General features: G+C 38.6%; 1 protein-coding gene across 1 annotated transcript in view; it reads left to right on the top strand.

Moving 5' to 3' along the window:
- The window catches only part of LOC122795000, a 1,473,143-nt gene that overhangs the window by 809,696 nt on the left and 644,998 nt on the right, over window positions 1-18,449 (top strand). The window lies entirely within an intron of this gene.

Genomic DNA, 18,449 nt, shown 5'->3' with positions numbered 1-18,449 from the left:
GGGATAAGGGGTAGCCTCGAGCCAGTAAACAGCTCTCGAGCTATTGAAGATGGCCGAGTCGGAGCCAAGGATCGGCTCCAATCCCAAAAAGTAAGAAGGAATGCAAGATGAAGACAACTAACATGGAACGTTATTGTAGGTACATAACTTCTTTTTACAACTGGTTAATGCCCCTTTCTTTGGATTCTTGATGATGATGCCGTCATCTCAGTCATCTGGTACTTTCTTTCTAGATCAATCTAAACAGTAGTTGGAGGATCTTGGTTGATGTTTCAAGGTCTTCCTTGTAGCATTTGTGCATTCAGGTCATCTACACAGGGAGCTTTTCCATTCTTAAGAGATTGGATGGCAGTGACAATTTCTTCTTTCTTTGGTGGGGTGGTATTCATAACCAAGTCTATCTCTGCTTTGCTTGTTGATGCTGGTATGTTAAAGACTTCTTGGAAATGCTTGGCCCAGTGCACTTTCTGCTGTTTCTTTGTCTATGATAGGAGCATTGTATATTGCACAAAACTTACCACAGACTATTCTCATGATCTTGAAGACCTTTCTCTTCTCTCCTTTATTGTCTGACTCCTCTGCTTGGCTGGTAAGCTTTTCCACGTATATCCTCCCACTTGTCTGTTCTTGTCTTTCTTTTGACTGCTCTGTTTGCTTCTATGTACTGTTGTTTGTACTTTTCATGCAGTCTCTCAGATTTGGCCTCCATAAGTTTTCTTTTTTGCCACCCTCCTGTCTTTAATAGCATGTCATGTGTCTTGTCTTGTTTTATCCATTCTTTCCTCTGCCTTGACTTGGTCCCCAGACATCTTTCACTAGTTTTCATATTTGAAGAGACCCTTTCCCATTTCTTCTTGACTGCATCTGCAGCTATCTTGGATGAATTTTCCATGTCTACCAGGAGTTGGAACCTGTTTTGTTTTTGATTTATAAAATGATTGCTTTCTTGGTTTTGGGTCCTGTAATTTTTCCACATTGAAGTGCTATCATCCAAATGTTTTGTGTTCTATTTTTTTTTTTTTTAGGATTCAGCTTCACAAGAGCAGTCACTAGATGCTGGTCATTAACTATGTCTCCTCCCCTCCTCAGTCTGATGCAGTGAACTTCTCCAAGTGCAGTTTGTCATCAGGTGGTCAGTCTGGTTTTTCCCTGCTACTGGGTGAGCACCAAGTTAGTTTGTGAATATCACACTGGGGGAAAAGAGTACCTCCTATGACCAGATCATCTGTGGTGCAAAATTCTAGCTGTATTTCTCCATTGTTATTCATTGTTCCACACCCTTCCTTTCCCATGGCTCAGTCACGGTTTGTGTTCTCATTAACCACTTTAACATTCAAGGCTACCATCACAGTCTTCAAGGTCATGGTTTGGCATGGTTTCAAACTCAGTTTGCATCAGTTGCTAGAATGTGTCCTTGACTGTTTCCTGTGCATCATATGTTGGAGCATAGAACCCTAAAGATAATGGTCATGTTGATGTGATTGCCTTTCAGCCTGGCTGTTGGGAGTGTGCTGTTGACTGGCTTCCAATCAATTAAGCATGTTTCTGTCCCTTTGCTCAGTATGATAGCTACTCCATCGCAATGTTGGTTATCATCCCTTCCTGAGTACATTACCATCTCTACTGTGCTGGTTTTCATTCTGCCAGATCATACATTGTGTCATATGATCAATGTGTCATACATTGTCTGTACATTCCAGAATCAAAGTTCTTATCCTGCACTAGTACTCAGAACTTCCTTTATCCTGTCAGTAGTTTTCCTGTGGCTTTGACTAATATCATTCACTCTTGTCTCATGCAGAGGCACTGGATGTCCTTGTGGCTAGATTTAGTTGTTGTTGTTGCTGTTTATGTAACAAATGCTTCTCTTTAGTGGAATATGATTGTTTGCCTTGTGCCCATCTCTAACCTGGAGAACTATTGATCTGTGATTTTTCTGGCCTCCACCCTTTGACTTGTCTAGCTTGGGTGGCCTTACCAGATGACTAGTCTCCTACCAGCATAGCTCTTTGGGTCACTTCTACATGCAGGCTTCTCAACCACTTCAAGGTGATGATCCCCCAATGATGTCAATAAGTATACACAGTTAATAAAACTTTGGGTAATATCTTTCTGGTGGATAATGCTCCCCCTTCCATAAGGCATCTAGATGGTGTTTCAAGGGGTCTACCTGAAAATACTGAAATCCCACATTACCAAATCCAACAAGACAGAGATGACATTGCTAAAACCTCACATGAACAAACACTCAGAACACTGGAATTTTACTGTGGGAAAAGAACCACTTGGCCACCATGGTGAACTTTGCCCTTTCTCCACTGTAGTGCAATCTTGGAGTTGGTATATTTAGTTGGGGGGGTGTTGGTGGGTTTGCTTTGCTTTGGTTTGTGTTTTTTGTGGTGATGGACAAGTGGTGACTTTCCCGGAGTTTGTTATTGGAATTCCAAGTGTTCGTTCATGTGAGGTTTCAGCAATGTTGTTTTGGTTTTGTCAGATTCTGTAATGTTGGATTTCAGTCTTTTCAAGTAGACCTGTTTGTAGACATGACAAATGCTTTTCTTCCTCATGTGTGTAACTGACCATCAGCTTCCCACAGCTCCTCTCAGAGAATTCAGAGAAGAAAGAACAAAAAAACTCATCATTGTTGCTCCATGGTGGCTAAGAAGGGTGAGCTTTCAGGGATGTTAGGTCCACAGCAGTACCAGAAAATTCCATTTCATGCCATGGAAGTCTCCTTTGGGTGGATAGGCAACTGGCTATAACTCAGGATCTTGTTACTCTCTTAGATCCTTTGCTTTAGGCAGACAACCTGGCCAAAGGTTTGGAGGTAGTGGAGGCTGGTAGGAAACATTTTACTACCAAGGTTTAGATATGCAAGTGGAAGAGGTGTTTTAACTGGAAGGAGAGGTATTTTACACAGTCTCATTTGATATACTTGCAACTGATCCTGCTGAATCTCAGCTACTTGTATGAGTTGGACTTTAGTTATTTCATAGACTCTACATGTCTCCTGCTAATATGCAAATAATAACCTTACAAAGGACAGAAACAGTACTAGCTGGTTAAAATATTTCTTAGAGAGTTTCTGCACATTCAGCTATATTTGAATAACCTCTGTCTTCACTAGGACTTGAACTTCATGACTGACAGGTTGCCCATTCCCTGTTAGAACCATCAGTCTCTGACTCTGAAGTTTGTCTCTTGGAAGTCACTTATTGGTGGACATCACATCTGCACATAAACTCTGAGTGCTATAGGGCCTTAGCGCTGGTCAACCTTATTTGGCCTACTTTCAATCTTCAGCTAAACTATAAACCACTAACCTCCTCTTGCAGACAATTAAACCATCTGTCTAGCATAGTAAGAGCATGTGATCCTCGCAAATAGCTGCAATCATCTGACATACTACATACAAGAACCAAGGAACCAGACCATTTTTAGGGGATATGGCTTTTAACATTACTGCATCAAAGCTCTAGAATTTCCATCCTGTTGGAATAATAAGCTATGGTGCTATAAAAGAAAACCAGAAAACATTCCACCTATCTGCCAGTACATGCTTTTGCTTTGGAGTGTCCTAAATTACAATGTAGGTCTTGGTTATGACTCATTGTTTAAACATGCTTTAGATACAGCCCTAGTTAACAATAGTACATGTTGTAAATGTATGCATAAGATATGGTGTGTTAACAATATTTCAACTCTCAAACTTTACAGAGTTATAAGTTTGTCTCATAGTATGTATTATTTCATATAACACTCTCCTATGTAAAGTATACAGCACTTTAATAGTATCTGCTTGTAAATTCCTGATTAGCTACTACTGGGAACCTCAGCCAACTCCAGCTTTTATAGGTTCATAGTTCATGGGCTCATAGGTTTATACTAAGCCAGCAAGTATGTCAACCATTTGCCATGCACATAATATTTAACAGTGCTTCATTTAATAATAGCATCTTCTGCAGTACATGGTCTCTGTCTCATAGTCTGTACTATTCTAGTATTATGTGCCTTGCATTGTGCTTTGAGTTGTAAATCGTATGTTAGGGAGCCTTTGGCAATCTGAAACTGTGACCATCACAAAACAAGTGTGTTAACAGTTCAATCTAAGACATTTGAAAATGATTATTACATTTGTAAGCATGCCTTTAATCTGGGAGTGCCGCCTTTTGGATTTCTGTTACTGAATTCAGCTCGCCTGTTTGGCATATCAAGCATGGAAATTACAGACAGTAACAAGGTTTCTTTTTTGCATTTTGGCAAGGTATGCCCCTCCCCCACATACTGACATTCTTTAATAAAGCATTCAGAGAGCAGTGGAAAATTACTGCCTCTCTTGCTGGTTCTCTCTGTCATACTTCCTCATTTATTAACTTGATGTACTTAACCATAGTTTCAGCTCTCTAGCTGCAGTGCAAACCAGCAGTGTGCACTGGCAAATCTTTTTTCTCTTAAGGAGACCTTTCCACTGTTTCCCTACATTTGCTGCTAGCCAAACCCTGCATAATGTGGGGGTTTGTGATGTGGAGCTCTCTTTAGCTGTATGCAAACAGGCTACTTTGCCCAAAACTGAGAACATTGTGAGTGAGCTGTCTCTGTGATTTCCCTTTAGAGAGGGGGTTTCAGTATATGTGGTTGGTTACAGAGGGTTAGATTTTGAAGGGCAAGGCAACTAAAAAGCGAGCCACACAATAAAAATGATGCTAAGATGAATTCTATTTTTGTCTTATAAATAGGAAAATCAGTAAATGTAAAGGTGCTTAATAGCTACCAGTAATTGTCAAACCACTGACTAACTGATGGTAACTATAGAACATTGATAATAAATATGAAGTAATGGACTTTAGTCAGTGTAACTGTGACATTTTGGTTATAATCCCTACTACCTGGAGGTTTACATAAAAACCCTGACATTTCTCAGCTATAACTGTCATTTCTGTCATCAACATTCAAGTCTGAGAAAATGCTTGGGTGGAATGTATGCATTTACTTGGTTTCGGTCTGACTTAGCTTCTCCTTCTGTAGTTTCTGCTTCTTGAGACACATTATTTGGAAATGTTGCCCAGCACAGCTTGTGCCCTTCTGTTATCATCCTTTGTGAACAGTGTAGCAGACCTTGCATTTCAACTTGCCAGAGGAAAAAAAATGTTAATTCCTATCAGCAGTGCTACATTAAAGCCACATCAGTGTCTTTGCAGCAAACATTTTTGGATTGAGTACATTAAATTTCAAGCTGTGTTTTTCAGAGTACTGTCCCCAATTTCTTTTTGAAGCTTGAGTCCCCTGACTGACTTTTAAGTATATCAACACATTATTTAAGTAGATGTGTTGATTCTAAGAAGGAAAGTTATCTCTGCTGCTGAACTCTAGAACTGCTGCAGAAAAAGAAACTCTCCTGTTTTTTTTTTTCAATGTGCCCAGTTTAGGATATCCCTTATGCTACAATCAGTCTGTTCCTGGAAATGATGTGACAATTTGTAGTAGACTTTGAAACGATCATATTGTTATTAAGACGATCATATGAGCACTGTTTCTAGCCTTGTATATAGAAAACAAGAGTTACAGAAGACTATATATGGTGTAGTATCTTCTTTCTGAGTCGTAAATAAATATGACATAGTGTTGTCTACTCCTTTTTCTTTTTGAAGACAAATACTTCTAACAAGTAGTTCTAGCACATTATTTGAGAGGGCAAGGAAACTCAAATGATCCCAAGGATTGTCCCGTGTGATGGGCAGCAGGCTATGCACCATACTTTTTAGTCATACATTATGCCACTATGATTGATCTCAGTAGAAGACTAGCTTCTCTCCAGAACACTGCACGGTATCCAGTGCTATTTATTTACTACTGGGGAGACGGTACACATCTTTGGACATTTCCTTAGCTCCATCTCTCTGTAACAAGGCATCCCTTAGCAAGATTTGAATACCACATGCCATATGCCATACATATGATCCCACAATGACGTTGTGACATATAAAGCTTAAAATTAGCTGCATAACCTGTATAATTAAGAATTTTTCTAGCATATCACATTCACATTTTGCAAACCATTGTGGTTCGGCGTAAAAAGTATTACAGAGAAACAAGGATATGAAAAGGGGTGAACCTGGACCATGATCACAATATCTTTTATTGTAAGAAATGGAAGATTTACCACAGAAAATAAACATTTTTTATTTAAGGTAGAAGAGGGGGTACTGTGGACAACATGCACAATGGTTAGCATTATAGGGAGGTGGTAACTGCCCTGGAAAATGATCTCTATGGATTCTAGTGGAAGATAATGGGTGAAACCCTACACAATGAGCACTTTAGCTATATTACAAGGGCATGGGAGTAGGACATACAAATGTGCTACTTGTAAATTACTACTTGGTACAAAGGATGTTCCTCACTTGCTACACTATGTTTTTTCCCTTACATAGTCTAATTGATGATGACAGTCATCCCATGCGAGGCAAGGCACCTCTTATACCACAGTGGAAAAATATTAACGCATTCATGGCACAATTGACTATCACTACAAGGTGAGACCTGGCTTTTAGCACATAGGACATAAGCTCAGACCTGCAAACCAGCTGCTTCCTTTGCTAAGGGTTCAAGGTGTGAATCTTTCCTTGTTCATTTGCCTGCTATATGACCTTGAGCAAGTCACTAAACCAAACAGTGCTTTGGGGAAGTTCAGAATTTATGCTAGGTTTCTTAATAGTCTACTGGACTGCATGCTTAATAATTACATATGATCCTATGAACTTATGACCCTATGAGATTTGTAGCATATCTTAAGCATTTAGCTGAAGCTGTACTATGATATGTTTCATATATTCCAGAGCATCTGTTTTGTCTGTTTAGAAGTACATTTTTCTCATTATTGTCAGTTATTATTCATGGTTATATGTTCATATTTAATCGGTTTTGAGGCTTAGTTCTTGTGTTTCTGCCATTTTCTGTGTTCTAGATGAAAGTTTTGCCATGATATATAGTCACAATGTGGTGTTAGAGTAATCTTCATGTATTCCTTGTTTCTTATTCAGGCTTGCTTGTTCATTTTACTCTGATTGCTTACTCTTGTTCTTGCCCCGACTTAGGTTCAGCTGTGACACCAGTTTCACAAATATAGATGCTCCTACCTAGGGCTTACCATACATTTGTCAGCATCTGAAGTTTGCTTCACCAATACTATGTATCATCATTTACCTTCCAGCTTTACACAGTATCAGCAAAATTAGCATGGCAACTTCTGGTAAAATAATTTCTGAGACTAATTACTAAACAATCTGTCAGAAATAGAACAGTACAAGCAGTTTCTGGTTCTGTAAATAAGATTGCTATGAAACTCTTAATACAACAGGTGTATTTACAGTTAACAAGTGAGGTTGTGTGTTTACTGAGGAACAGAAAATAAATTTGACTAAGCAAGTTTGTCATACAGAAGTCTAAGCATTTCTGCACCTGGAACTTCCTCACCTGTAGGGCAAGGATGTGTTTCCATAATTTTAAACATAATTAATAGTAACTAGTTTACAAAGCCATGGATTATTTTTCTTAATTCAGGAGCATAAATACTAGTTGCTTTAAAGTCCATAATCATACTGCTTTGATGCCTGTGTACTGAATGCACCTACTATGAATAATACCAGGACAGTGTTAGTCATCCTCAGTGAGAGTGTAAATACATATGTGTGTCACTCCCACCACTTTTTTGATATTGAAATCATGCACATATCAGTCTCAAGAAATTTTAAATCCCTTAAGTTTGAGTTTATTGCTTTATAGCCTCCTGCTTAAATGATTATTTGTTTTTTCTTTCAAAATCAAGAGGCAAGCACTCCTCAGTTATGCTCCATAGGTCAGTGGTAAACTTTTTTTTTACTTCACCTAGCCCCTTTTCTGGTTTCATATTAACATCTCTCTCTCTCTCTCTCTGTCTTTCCTTTTAGTCCCTTAACCACATTCAACATCCCCCCCCCAAAAAAAAAACCTTAAGCAACTGTCTGCATGGAAGAACATGGATACTAGAACCCTGTACAAACCAGTAAAAAGCTACAGCAAGTCCTACTTTTATAAACAGACTGTGAGCAGTATAGGTCTAATATAATCTTCTCTCTTGTTACATCCTTCGGTTCTTCTGTCGTGCACACTACTGGACCCCCCATTCCTCCCATTTATTGTAACAAAAATATATAGTATTTCAAAGCTTTGCATTTATTTTATATTCTACCTCCCTGATACTCTACTAAATCTGCTTTTGAGTTCACATAGATAAAAATACTCCTTTATTACTCACCTGAGATAGGTGGTTAATTGTTTTTCTCATCTCACAACTTTCTCCATGTCCTGGTTCGACCCACTCTGTTTGCCCTTGCTTTGCTTGGGCTTACTACGCTCCTCTACCCTACCCCCTTTCCCACCCACTCCCACTTTCCTCAAACTTATACACTCACTTTAATTAACCACACCCCCACAACCACTTAATTTCATCTTTCCAGCTAATCCTAGCTATCCAATCACTCAAAACTACCTCCCCCACCCTATTACTCTAATTAACTCTTAACTACCCCTTAATTCTTTCACTCCACATACAATATGTTACTCGTTCTACTTAACACCCTCCTTCTATGCACTCTTTCCTACCCCACCTCCTATCACTCCCACTGTTCTCTTACTATCTCCCACAGTCACTACAGTCCAGTAACCTCTATAAACTTCTTAATAGCTCCCGCACTGTTTATTCACTCTCAAGCTCTCTTACATAAATTTAAAATATTTCTCCCCCCCTCTCCCCTCACAAAATCTAAACACAAGCTTTTCTTGTACATACCCCTTACCACAGCATACAAACTCTCCTTTCCAAGCCTTCTACTGGCCAGTGATATTCAGTCCAACACTGGCCCACCCTCCAACCCAACCACAGGAATCCATACTCACCCCTCTAACACCTCCACTACATTAACTGACCATTCTTCCTCTTCACCAAATACCCCCTATCCAAACTCTTCAACCGCATATCCCAAAACCGTGAAAATACTCTCCTTCAATATTCAAAGCATTGCTAACAAAGTTACTTCTTTCCATGCCCTTAACTGTCTCTCTACAACCCTGACATTCTCACCCTCTCAGAAACATGGTTACAACCCCATATTACAGACTCTGAAATCCTCTTCCCTGGTTACAACATCCTCTGCCTTGATTGACACAAGAAACAAGGTGATGATGTAGCTATCATACACTCTAACAATCTTTCTCTCTATCCTCTACCTAGATCTCCTCCCAGTTTAGAATGCCTTGTGGTTTTCTTTACTATCTGCTGCAATTCTGTTTTCATAGCTAGCTTTAGAGGATTTGATGAAGGATCTCAACTTTTTGTTGAAGCTGATACGAGAGTTTTTCCAGTCTTGGGACTTCACCTTATTCCACATCAGTTTCCTCCTCCTGTTGTAGAGTTTGTTTATGGCAGGGGATCACCAGATTGGCTTCCATATTTTGGAGGAGAGCGTCTTGGTTCAGCTGGGTATGGTGAGATCCATGCATTTGTGTACGTGTTTGTGCAGTGCATTGGTGTATGATTTGGAGGTCATGCAACTGATCTCCATTTGCATAGGTGCCATGAAGTTAGCCACCTCTGTTTTTAAGAGTCCAAAGTTAGCTTTGGAGAAGTTTTTCATGGTAGTTACCTTTGCAGGGGGTTTGGAATGTGAATTTCCAAGGTGATTAGTTTGTGGGCGGATCTAACCAGGAAGGAGTTGACTATTGGTGTAGAACAGTGGTCGCCCATGTTAGTAATGACCAGGTTAAGGATGTTGTTACCTCTAGTGGTGGTAAGAATGAACTGGTCCAGGGCATTGCAATTAATGAATTCCAGGAAATGTTGGGCAAGAGTATTGGTACATGAGTAGTTTTCCCAGTTAATGGAGGGGTAGATGAAGTCGCCCAGTATGAGAGTGTTAGGTTGGACCCTAATATTTTTGTATACTTCCAGTTCACACTCTTACCTTCTTATGGAATCCAGAACATTTTTGGGTTGGCCTTCTTTAACTAAGTGACTCAGGATCTAATTGGCAGTATTCGAAAGGGCAAGCAGTTACTAACAAAATGACACCAAGATTGTTAGTCTAGGATCCCTGCAGTGAAGAAATTATTCTTTGTTTGATACATAATTTTAATATTTTCATATTTATGTTCATATTTTTCATAAATGAGAGCCTTACATGTTATTGAGGTGTATGGTATGAAACACCAGTGTGGGAGACAGGACAATTCACTGTCAATGCTGGTTTATATCACACTATACTGGAAATATTGCTAGTTATTTGTTGGTAATTATGAAAATGTGCACTTAATACTTCAAAAACCAAGTGACTTCCAATCTGTTGCATGACATTAGGTGAAGCATTAGGTGTTGTTGAAGAATACTTTCTTTGATATTTGCACTGTAAGTTGCACATCTTGGGAGATATCTAGCATTATTTATTTTGCAAATTATATAATCAAGCATCTGTTTTCACATGTCTATAAATATCTCAGTAAACATGCACTTAAAGAGGAATTTCTTGTTGTCATGTGAAAGCTTTTGTCTAGTTAACAGAAATGTTCTAACACTATATGTCTAGGTTGTACAGTTTTCAAAATATGAAAATTTGTGAACATTTAGAAAAGAATATAACTTGGGGTTTGTGTGCTATATAACATACTATATTGGGTCTACTTGATATGGCCGAAATTTCAAAATGTCGACTTTCCTATGGCGAAGACCATATGATTGACATTTGAAATCTCGACCATTCAAGTAAAACACAAAACACAAACTTACCTTAATGCTGCTAGCAGGGGGGCTTCGCCCCCACACCCCCCATAACTTAAATATACCAACTCTGAGATCGCACTACAGTGCGGAAGTGGAAATCTTTCCATTCTGCATTGTAGCGTGATGCCGGTTCCCCATGGTCGACATTTCAAATGTCGATCATATGGTCTCGGCCATATGAATGTCGACATTTTGAAATGTTGACCATTAGAAGGGGAACCACTATATTACAGTGTTTATGAAAAAGACTATGAATGCACTGACTATTATCACTGTAAAGAACACTTCTTACTGATAACATTATTTGTACAATTTTAATGTTTTATTGTTCATGCAATGATTACAGCTGATCTTATTACATAAGTCCTCAAATTATTCCACTTATATACCTCACTTCCTAAAATACCTACTGTGATATATATTACAGTCTACGTCTTCTCCTAATGCTGATTGAATTTGTGTACTTATTCTGTTATTAACCACGTGTAAGTATTTTTTCCTGTATATGTAGGTCTTGTTATGTCTTCTGCTGTATACTGTTTTTTAAAATATTGTTTGAAAATTCTCTGTATACTGTATTTTACCATTGTGTAAATTTTTACTTACTGTGGAGCTTTTCTCCCTGGGCCTCCATTGAAAATGGACCTGTGTCCAGTCGGACCATCCCGGTTAACAAATGTAAATTAAATAAATTATGCTTGCTATTTCTACAGTTTTAATAGCTTTCATTGTTCACAAAATAATTGCAGTTGTTTATCGCATGCTTTTTAAGTTTATTTTTCAAAACATGTTCTGGAATGCAAGATGTGTGTGGGCTGCCAAAGGTGTGTCATCCCATACCCTGCAGGTGTTAATGAGTTAACTGTAGATGGTGGCACTGGGGTTGATTGGAATGGGATGGCTGGGTTTGTAGTAGTTTTGTTTTGTAGGAGGGAAGTTACTGCCCATATTGTTGCAAGGATATTTGAAGCTTGGTTTGTAGTCAAGACTTCCAGGCTTTATCTCTCAGATGCATAAATTGCCTTGTTTTTGTCAGTTAAACGAGGGATTGGTTTGTTTTTAACTCTTGGTTCTACAAGGGGAAGAGTTTTAAGTGGAACCCAGTTGATCTGGAACAGGCTGGAAGTAAAAGTTCCTTTACTTAAGTTACGGAAGTTTCTGGCTGTGTTATAGTGGTGAACCTTGTGGGTTTTTTAGGGTATCTGATTATGTAGCTAAACTGGTGGTCACTTAGGCTACCGCTAAAGTGCCACTTGTGACAACATTGTCTGGGGTGCATGTCTGAATCCAGTCTAGGATGGATTCTTTAGAAATGACCTTGCTAATTCTATTTGGAGTCCAGATCAATTGAGAGAGCTGAATTTGTATGGTTTTCTGGAGCTATTTTTGATAATCTGTGTTAACATCTCCTAGCAAGATGATTTTCAGTCTTATGTTGACTGAGATCCAGGAGAAGATCTCTTCCAGGATGGGAATGTTACCAGATGGTATGTATAAACTGATGATAACTAGAGATTTACGACTATTCAGTTTGAGGAGTAAGATGAGAAGTTCAGCATTGTTGACAGTGGGTATGGTATCATAGTAAGTGGAGAAATCTAAAACATTTCTGTAGAAAACAGAACTCCACCTACTTTTTTTGCCAGTTCTATCTAGTCTGTGTATATTATAACTCAGAGACAGTATTTTTGTATCGTGTGTGTGTGTGTGTGTGTGTGTGTGTGTGTGTGTGTGTGTGTGTGTGTGTGTGTGTGTGTGTGTGTGTGTGTGTGTATTTGCTCTAGGTGTGGTAAGTTGTATAAATGTATGTGGTTTGTATAGTGAGATGGAGAGGTGTGAGTCAATATAGGCAAGTCATGGAAAGTTTTGAAATATCCATTTTTACAACAAAATGTTATAACCCTCCACAAGTCTTTCAAGGCCAGTCTAGTAACATTGGCCTGGTTTAGTCACAGAGAGTATTCAAGTAAATTTTTGAGGAATCAAGACCAGGATAACACAGGATAAGGCATGTAAGCAGGTCATAGCTTTATTTTAGTTAAAAAGCAACAGTGTGATATGTAGAGACATACCAAGTATGCCTTATCAGGCACAGATGGCTAATTTTAGGATGTGACAAAGGAGCATTGTCCTGTTAGGTCAAACAGTTTGCAAAAGGATATAAGGGGAGTGAAACAATGCTAGCTGGCCCCTCACAGCGGGTCTTCCCATTGCAAAAAACATATTTTTTATTTATTTGCTCAAATGTTATATCTTGAAACATATACACCATGTGTCTGTATTTTTTTCCCAGTTATTTTGTGTTGATATTTTGAATGCCGACTAATTGTGATTTTGTTTGGTTTGAGTATAGATATATATATATATATATATATATATATATATATATATATATATATATACACACAGGCACACACTATACATACATATATTTATTTATTTATTTATTTTACATTTGTTGACCGGGATATTCCGGCTGGATATATGCCCATTTTCAGCGGAGGCCCGTGGAGAAAAGCTCCACATACCAAAAAAGAGACAGTACGTACATCACTGAGTGATAAACTCAGGCAGATATGTTTAGAAAAATATAGACAAAGGATACAGGCAATTATCAATATACACAATGTGCAGACTTACATCTGATTTTTTATATATATATATATATATATATATATATGTGTGTGTGTGTGTGTGTGTGTGTGTGTGTGTATGTCTATCTATCCATCAGTCATACACAGGCAGACAGATAGCTATAGATATATAGTTAAAAGGATGTGGAGGACAGAATCAATCAGTTTACAGATAAAATCCAAATTGCTGGAGGAATCACATATCAGTTTTTAACGTTAGGCTTTAAATTTAGTTTAGTGAGCCAGATGGATAACAGCTAGTATTTAATGTAGAACATTGTAAAGATGAGTATTTTTATGGGTGAAGTCCAATGGTAAAATATAGACTAGAGGGTGGATGTAGAAAGAATAAAACAGGAGAAAGCTCTTCTCTTGAACATCGTTCCTAAATTCAACCATGCAGCATAGGGTGAGTAGATAGTGACAGTGATGGCCTTGTTTTTGGATTATTGGCTGAGAAGAATACAGATATGTTTCCATTTTCTTCAGGGCTTTTGTAAAGCTTCACCTAGAATACTATGTACTTCTCTGAAGGCCTTACACAGTTAAGGATATCAGGCCAATGACGTATGTGTAGACATTTTTTACAAAATGGTGGTCTTATTGAAGTCTAAATAAGGCACAAGGTTGTGTAGTCTGCAGAAAAAGGGAGTTGTAGGACATATGCATATACAGTATTGTTAAATGGTCAATGGATTGAATTTGTGATGTATAGAGGCAAAATGGGAGGATACTTGTAGCAGCTGGAAGTAAGGATAGTCAGTTTGTTTTTTTTTCACTACAGTGTTTCATTTTTATTGCCATTCACAAACACAATTGCATTCCTGCTATAGCTTATCCATTTCCAACCTGCTTTCTTTATTACCTTTCCACAGTCTTTATTTTTGAATTGCCATCCTCCCCCACCTTATATTCCTTTTCAGTTTTCTTAAGTCTTTGCAATTTATTAGTTGTAACATTCAGCACTTCATGTTCCTAACATCCTTCTAATCATGTGCAGTATAGCTTTTGGCCAACCTCACTTCTACCAGTATTGCTACCCTCTTATTTTGTTTCTGTATGTCTTTTTGTCCCAACACTAATTTTTGAGTTAAATATCAATTCCCATTCCTCTACCACCTTCCCCGGATCTCTTTTTCTCATAGGTTCATAGGATGATACTAGGCTATTGGCCCGGAGGCCCTTATAAGCCTAGCCAAGATTTTCACTCATGTTCCCTCAAAGTCAGCACCTGTTTCCCCGGTCCAGCAGGAACACAGGTGGGATCCCAGGGGTGTATTTTCTGTTTCCCATCCAGTCATCCAGGTTCCTCTTAAAGAGGGCTAGAGAGTTACTCTGCTTGACATGGAGAGCAAGTCTATTCCACAGATGGGGGGAGTCTTTGTTTACCTCACTTCTTTCACCTTCCAAATTTATATTCAAATGTTCTGTTCACCTCACCTCTCTCATTTTCTAATTTTATATTCAAATGTTCCTCACCTGGTCACACACTTTTTTTCTGGTCAGGATGAGCTTCTGTGCTTGCCATAACCACAGCACTCTGTGCTAATTCTTGTGAATAAATTGACTACCATGAAGACTTTAAATTTAGATATCTCACTCGGTTTTCAGAGCTCTCACCCTAACCTCACACTCCTTCTTGAATCAGTATTCTCTAATATCACAATCTCTCTCTAACCCCCAAATCCAATTTTTGTGAAAGTTACCTTGGCTGAAAAAGCTGTAAATTCTATTCTGCCAGACTGTATCCTTGCCTCCTATGTCAAAACAGTTGTCATTATCCATATCCTCACTGTAGTTATGAGCATCATTTAGTTCACTGATCAGCAACCACTGTACAATCAGTGCCTGCATCTGAATTCAAATGTCTAAAGACATATCTGATCAAAACCTGCTCAAATGCTGCCGGTATGGCTAATTTCCCTTTCACAGTATGCAACAACGTTACTTATATTGAATAAGGGGCGCAGAGCAGACACTACAACAAAGTTGTGAACTTTGCCACAAACTTTAAATACCACACAAACCACTGTAATCTGCTACTAGAACTAAACTGGCTAGAACTCCCTAACCAACTTGCTTTCATTCAGCTATCCACTTTGCACAACCTTATTTTCAGGCCTATTGCCTGTCCTGAGCTAGCCAATCTAGTCACACCTTACACACCAAATAGATCCCTACAATCAGAAGTCTAAAATCTCTTGGATATCTGAAAACCCACACCCTCTACCTACCAGGCCTGTGCCTGACCTAATCCGCTGTCCAACCTCTTTAAAAAATCATCTCAAAAATACTTGGCTCTGCTCCTGTATAAATCCAGCCTGATGCTCAGCTCTTCTTCCACACTAGCTTCATCCCCTTCTTCTTCTTCTAGCACATCTCACTCCTTCACAGTTTGCAAGATCCCAAGTCTCTCCTAACTCCTTCCCTGTTTCTATACAATATCCTTAAGATACTGCCCAGTCTGTAATGCCTCTATTTTTCTTAACTCTCTCACTATCTTTCTGCATCACTAACTCTTCAGCTACTGTTTTCCTAATAAACCAACATTTCATTTTTCATGTACTATACTATACTATACTACCTACATACTATAATTATACACTTTCTCTCTCATAGGCTATGTATATGTTGTTAGAATGACTAAAATTGTCTATAATGACATGCCTGTATAGAATTGTAACCTAGTTTGCGTTCAGCTTGTTTTGTATAGTATTCCTCATGTCGCTTGTATTGTTTGTGGGCCATACTGTATTTGTATTGTACTTTATGTGGAGCTTTTCCCTGCCAAAAACGGGTGCTGTAGACCCAGTCAGAACACCTACGGTAAACAAATGTCAAATAAATAAACAATAAAGAACTGTAGGACACTTTCCCAATGCAAAACAGTTTTTGAATTACTTTCTTCATTAAATGCTTTTGTCTTGAATTTTTTGTGTGGTGAACAGCTTTAACAATTAAGCAAGTTAAGGAATTTTCCTACAACCACCATGAACAGTATATACTTGGAACTCACAATAACATTTTGCAGTCCTGTCCCACTTTTTTTTATTTTTGTAAGCTTCTGACTTCCACAGAGACAGCACAAGCATTGCCTTTAAACCACATAATTTGCACTCCTCTCCATTTAACAAGAACATGACACTGCAAAAATAGCAAAAAGTAGACACCCAATTACTGTACATTTTGTTACAGGTTGCCATAACAAGAATTATGTCTAGAAATTAACCAAGATTTTGTAGTGCGGCTAAGAGTTACTGCATCTCTGCATCCTATAAATGCCTGAAACACAGCCATTTACAAAGAAAGTATATTTTCTTACTAATTTCCAGAACACTGATATCCTGAAGATGAAACATGCCATATCCCTACTTCCTCTTCCATTCCCACTGTCACCATTCAACCTTGAGGTGAACAAACTTGTCTTTAATCCATTTTGGGTATCACTCTTGAATGTGTCATTGTCTATGTCCATCCACCTTTTCATTCTCATTTCAGGACAAGTCCTATTTTTGTCCATGCTCCTCAATGCATTTTAGTCAACTTGATCTCCCCCTACAGTTACATCCGGTGTCCACCCAAAGACTGTCCATCCATGTTAAAACTGGCAACCTAACCTTTCCTGCTTCTTGCCCAGTGCTCTACATCACCCAAACTATGATTTGGCAAGCACTTAATGGCTTTTGACTTTTTTTCAGCGCTAACAAAACTGCCTAGGAAGTTTTATGATCTGCAGTAGTAGTAAAAAGCTGGAGTGGGGGCAGGAGCGGCCTTCATTTAATTCACTTTCCACATTCTGAAGTCAGTTTGCCCAAGCTGTCCCAGCTTTAAAATCACAGTGTTTGGTTAAGTCATGCCATGCACTTTCCAGCAGATCTGTGGCAGGCACTACACTAAATGTTTCACTTCAGATCTAGTGTATTGTGCCACAACAGGACAGCATCGCCTCTCTGTCTTTCTTATCTCCTGATATGCATCTTATTGCAAACATCCTTGCATCTCCATTTCCCAGTTTACTGATGTTTGAAGCAAATCGGTGGAATATTCTCTTACACATCTCTTTCCCACACCTGATAGTCAAGCCCAGCAAGAGAAAGTGATTACATCTCTTTACACCAAGACAATATTTCTCTTACACAGCCACCATCATTCTACACATTTTGTCTCTTTCATAAATGTTGCCTTTGAGCCAAATACTTGAATTCATCACTTCTCTAATCCTTCCATTATTTTCTATCCCAAGGATAAATACTACATATAGGTTACATTCATAATCGTGTTCACGTTTTCATTTGACTCTTCATTCCACCATCACTCTGCCTCTTTCTAATGCCAGTATAATTTCACCCATTTCCATGACAGTCATTCATAGAACATTCTTTACTGCTAAGCAGTTTCCTACAGTCTTTCTCCAAAGTAACCACCTGCCCCATTTTATCCACTTCTCTTGTTATTTCTGTCATTTCCTCCAATGCCTTTCGCTATCTACTGCTGCCATTCCCAGCAGTACCTTACAAGCCTTCCCAGTACAGTTTATCCCTGTTTCTCTTCTTTCTGCTTAACAAATACGTAGTGGGTCATTTGCTGGCAATCTTAAAAAGTGTTCATCTGAATAGCTATCAAATCCTTTAGTGCTGCTTTCCATCCCCCAGTCTTACTATTACTACATGTTCAGTAATTTTCACTGAATCTTCTACTTCAAAAGCTCAAAAAGGCATACATGCAAAAACAGCACAAATGCACTCTCTCTCCCCTATTTGCAAGTTCTCACTTCAGTAGCAGGGATCAACTCTGGGTATAAATATTCCCTTATGTGTATGTTCTGCTGTCATTCTACTGCTTATGTCACATAGCACATTATACATTTTAAAGTAATATGCAGCCATTTGTCAGCCAAGTTATATTCTATGGAATGTGCCTTTGCTTAGTAAGTATATCACCTCACCACAAGCTAGCATGCTGGTCTGGGACTATGTACTTAACTATTCAGTGGTCAGTTGTCTTCT

This window comes from Protopterus annectens, chromosome 2.part1 (genome assembly GCF_019279795.1).
Source record: "Protopterus annectens isolate FY-2018-M chromosome 2.part1, PAN1.0, whole genome shotgun sequence".
NCBI lineage: Eukaryota > Metazoa > Chordata > Ceratodontiformes > Protopteridae > Protopterus > Protopterus annectens.
The sequence above is the reverse complement of the archived record's forward strand: the minus strand, read 5'-3'. Positions and strand labels throughout refer to the sequence as shown.